The following is a 5,036-nucleotide window of genomic DNA, read 5'->3' as shown; positions in this document are numbered from 1 at the left end:
CTTAGAGTTTTATTCTTTGCCCTGGAAAATTTTCTATATAGTCTTGATAATTGCACAAATCTCAACTTATTATGAGAAACATTTTAATTCCTTTTAAGTGAAAAATCAATAGAATTGCCAGTTACACAATAACATAACCCACTTTATTAAACTTTAAATAGAATGTTTCTTGGGAAAAGCGTGTGTTACAGAAATTCATTATTGATTTTAAATGAAAATGTTGCATGAATTTAAAACTTACACAAAACATCTGGAGTGAGATGGACCACTTTTAACGTGTATTTAATCTTGCTTCATTTGTTTTGGAGTTTTTGTTATTTCCATCTAGGAGATAATTTATTTTTAATCACCACTCCTCCAGAGCACGTTCCTTAGATGTACCGAGGTTGTAGTTCAGAGCAGGAGGTGCTTCTACTGCTCAGATTTAACCCTAGCTAGCCAAAAGTATTTTCAGTGGCCATTGTTTTCAAAAGTGTATGAGACCATCCTTCTTACCAGTCTGTCTTAGTCTGAAAGCACTGCTGAAACCTGTCCTCCATGGGTGACCCTGCTACTATTGAAATACTGGTGGCATAGCTTCCAGCATTACAGCAACACACAAGCCACCACAGTTATGACAAACTGACAGACAAGTAGTATAGGTGAGATGAGCTGGACTATATGAAGAACACACTGTCAGGATTGGAGGAAGACTCATTAACAACCTGTGACAAGCAGATGATACAGTCTTGCTTGCTGAGAGTGAAGTTGACTTGAAGCACTTACTGATGAAGGTCAATAAGACTACAGCCTTCAGTATGGTTTACATCTCAACATAAAGAAAACAAAATTCCTCACAACTCAACCAGTTAGCAACATCACAATAAATGGAGACAAGGTTGACGTTGTTAGGGATTTCATTTTACTTGGATCCACAATCATTGCTCATGAAAGCAGTAATCAAGAAATCAGATGTCATATTGCACTAGGCAAATCTATTGCAAAAGACCACTTTAAAGTGTTAGAAAGCAAAGATGTTACATTGAAGACTAAGGTGCCTAACCCAGGCATAATATCTTCAATAGCCTCATAACGCAAGGTGAAAGTGGGACAAGGAATAAGGAAGACCGAAGGAGAGTTGACGCTTTTGAATTGTGTAGGTGAAGAATACCGAAAATACCATGGACTGCCAGGAGAACTAACAAATCTGTCCTGGAAGAAGTGCAGCCGGAATGCTTCTTGGAAGGGAGAATGGTCAGACTTCATCTCACCTACTTTGGTCATGTTGTCAGAAGGAACCATTCCCTGGAGAAGGATATCATGCTTGGTAAAGTAGAGGGTCAGCGAAAAAAACGGAAGCCCCTCAATGAGATGGATTGACACAGTGGCTACAGTGATGAGCTCAAGAATAGCAAGGATTGCGAGGATAGCACAGGACTGGGCGGTGTTTCATTCTGTTGTATGTAGGGTTGCTATGAGTCTGAGCTGATTCAACAGCACCTGTCAACAACAATCAAAAGTAGTCCTTTGGCCTCTCAATGTAAAATGAAAAATTTTGAACTCCTCATAATTAAAGTAGGAGCTCTGGTAGCATAGTGCCTGAGGTACTGACTGCTAACCAAAAGGCTGGCGGTTCAAACCCACCAGCCACTCCTCGGAAGGAAGGTTGAGCAGTCTACTTCCGTAGTGTTACTGCCTCGGAACCCAAGGAGGGGTTGCTATGAGTCGGGGCCAACTCTACGGCAAATAACAACAACAAATAATTCAAATAAATACATAAAGACCACTGTGATGTAATAGTTTAGCACTTTTGCTAACCAAAAGGTTGAACCCACCTACACTCTGTGGGAGATAGAGGTGGCAGTCTGCTTCTGTAAAAATTATGGCCTTGAAAACCCTACGGAGAAATTCTGCTCTGTCCTATAAGGTCACTAAGAGTGTGAATCAACTTGATGGCAATGGATTTTAATATGAAAAATAGTTTTAGAATAGGAATAGACAGATCAGTGGAGAAAAGTTAAAAAAATAAAAAAATAGATCTCATACATCTGACATCGATTTCTGAGAGTGCAATATATGGCCATGGTTCAGTTCAGTTGGAAAAGAGGAGGAGGGAATTAATGTTGCTAGTGCAGAAGCGGCTATATGTCTGGAAGAAAATAAAATGCAAATGCTGTTTCACTGATATACTCCATATAAAAATTAGTTTTACATTGATTAGTGGCCTAAATGAAAGAAATAAAGCAATAAAATCTTGCAACATAATATAGGAGACTACATTCACAAACTGGAGGAAGATAGACTTTCTATCTAACCAAGACTGGAAATTCAGAAGTTACAAAAATGAAGACATATATGATGATCTAAAGTAAAAATTCTTTTTACAGAAAAAGCATTAGGAAACAGCCTCAATAGATGGATGATAAATCTAGAAAAATGCAATTAAATGTCAAAAGATTGTGTGTGTGTGTATTACAGAGAACTCTTAGAAATTGCCAATCAAAAGATAAGCAACTTAATTGAAAAATGAAAGGAGGGCAAAGAAGAAGAGCAGTTACAAAAGACTAAAGGTGTGAAAGCACACTTAATAGTCACCTTAAGGAAAATTCAAATTAAAGAGACAATGTGATAGCATTACCAAAAATAAAAAAAATAGCTGTAATAGTTATTCCTGAGGGGAATGTTGTGCTCTCATACATGGCTGACGGAAACATGAAGTCTAACAGCCTCTTTAAGAAAGTATCTTTTTCTTTTACCCTTTAGCCCCCTGGGGCCAATTCAGTTCCCAAAAACCTACCCCATAGAAGTAAAATCAGTATATAAGGACCTGTATTCAAGACTTGTTTGTAGTAGCAAAAAAAAAAAAAAAAAAAGAGTGTGTCTGTGTATTGTGTACATATGCGTGTAAGAATATGTGAATGGCTGTGTGTATGTATGTATATAATGGAAACAAATGAATGTCCATAATAATGTGGCTTAAAGAGAATATATTATTCAGTTTTTTAAAAGAAGAAATCAGAGCTCAACCTTTTGTAGAAGACTTGGAGGGATTTTCATGAGATGTTGTTGAATAAAAAATGGTAAAATGTAGCAAAGCCTTAATAAATAATAAGTAAAAGAAAAAAAACATGCACCTAATATATATGTATATATATCTGAGAATTATGTTAGTGTACAATTCTGTAAGTATGGAGAAAAATAGGAAAGAATACACACTATGTTGTTTACAAAGCAGGGAGGAAAGGAAGAATGATGAGGGGTGATGAAGAGCCAAGCATTAAAGGAAAAGATTTTCCTTTTTTGAAAAGCAGAGTGTCGCCATGTTGTTGTTAGGTGCTACCAAGTCGGTTCCAACTCATAGTTACCCTGTGCATGATAGAGCGAAACATGCCAGGTCCTGTGCTATCCTCACAGTCGTTTCCCTGCTTGAGCCCATCATTGCAGCCACCGTGTCAGTCCATCTCATTGAGGGTCTTCCTTTTTCACTGACACTCTGCTTTACCAAACTTTTCCGATCGCTCTTAATAACATGTCGAAAGCATGTAAGACAAAGCCTCATTCATGATCCTTTTTCTAAGGAGCATTCTGGCTGTGCTTCCAAGACAGATTGCTTAATTCTTCTGGCAGTCCATGGTGTATGTTCAATAATCTTCACCAACATCATAATTCAGAGGCTTCGGTTATTCTTTATAGTTTGTATTCATTGTCCAACTTTCACATGTATATGAGGTGATTAAAAATACTGTGGCTTGAGCCAGGCACATCTTAGTCTTCACAGTGACGTCTTTGCTGTTTAACACTTTAAAGGAGTCTTTTGCAGCACATAGCAAATTTCATATGCTGCCTCCTGAGATTTGCCCAATGAAATACAGCAATTGACTGCTGTTTCCATGAACATTGATTTTGGATCCAAGTAACTTGAAATCCTTGACATCTTCAATATTTCCTCTGTTTAGCATGGTATTGCCTATTGGTCCAGTTGTGAGGATTGGGATTTTCAAGTCCACTTTGCTTTGAGCAAGCAAAGTTGTGTCTTCTGCATAATGCGGGTTTTTACTGAGTCTTCCTCCAATCCTGATGGCTGCATTCTTCTTCATCTAGTTCAGCATCTCGGATTATTTGCTCAACATACTGAATAATTTGGTTGAATACTTATGGCGAAAGGATACAACCCTAATATGCACCTTTCTACAGGTTTAAACTATGCAGTAACCCCTTGTTCTGTTCAAATGACTACCTCTTGGTCTATGTACAGGTTCTTCATAAGCACAATTAAGTGCTCTGGAATTTCCATTCTTTTCAGTGTTCTCCATAATTTGTCACATGCTTTTGTATAGTCAGTAAAACACAGGTAAACATCTTTCTGGTGTTCTCTACTTTCAGCCAGGATCCACCTGATATCGCTTATTCCACATCCTCTTCTGAAGCCGTCTTGACTTTCTGGCAGCTCTCTCTGTACTTCTGCTATCATTTTTAGATTATTTTCAGCAGAAATTTACTTGAGTGTGATATTAATAATATTGTTGGAAAATTTCCTCACTTTGTTGGATCACCTTTCTTTGGAATGGACACAAATATGGATCTCTTCCAGGCGGTTAGCCAAATAGCTGTCTTCCAATTTTCTTGGCATAGACAAGTGAGTGTTTCCAGTGTTGCAGCCATTTGTTGACAGATCTCAATTGGTATTCCATCAATTCCTGAAGCCTTGTTTTTTACCAGTGCCTTCAGTGCTGCTTGGACTCCTTCCTTCCGTACTTGATCATATAGTCCCTCCTAAAATAGTGGAACACTGACCAATTATTTTTGGTACAGTGACTGTGTATCATCTTCTTTTGATGCTACCTGTATCACTAAATATTTTGTCCCTAGAACCTTTGAATATTGCTACTGAAGGCTTGAATTTTTTCTGTAATTCTTTTAGCTTGAGAAATGTTGAATGTGTCCTTCCCTTTAGTTTCTTACTCCAAGTCTTTGCACATTTCATTATAATACTTTGTCTTCTCAGGCTTCCCTTTGAAATCTTCTGTTGAGCTTTTACTTCATCATTTCTTCCTTTC

The 5,036-nt window shown here is 37.7% G+C and overlaps 1 protein-coding gene across 1 annotated transcript in view; it reads left to right on the top strand.

Moving 5' to 3' along the window:
• Positions 1-5,036, top strand: part of KLHL5 (kelch like family member 5) — an 85,149-nt gene that overhangs the window by 47,574 nt on the left and 32,539 nt on the right. The window lies entirely within an intron of this gene.

The sequence above is a fragment of the Orycteropus afer genome, unplaced genomic scaffold, assembly GCF_000298275.1.
Source record: "Orycteropus afer afer isolate SDZICR_OR568_19922 unplaced genomic scaffold, OryAfe1.0 scaffold00399, whole genome shotgun sequence".
Taxonomy (NCBI): Eukaryota; Metazoa; Chordata; class Mammalia; order Tubulidentata; family Orycteropodidae; genus Orycteropus; species Orycteropus afer.
The sequence above is the reverse complement of the archived record's forward strand: the minus strand, read 5'-3'. Positions and strand labels throughout refer to the sequence as shown.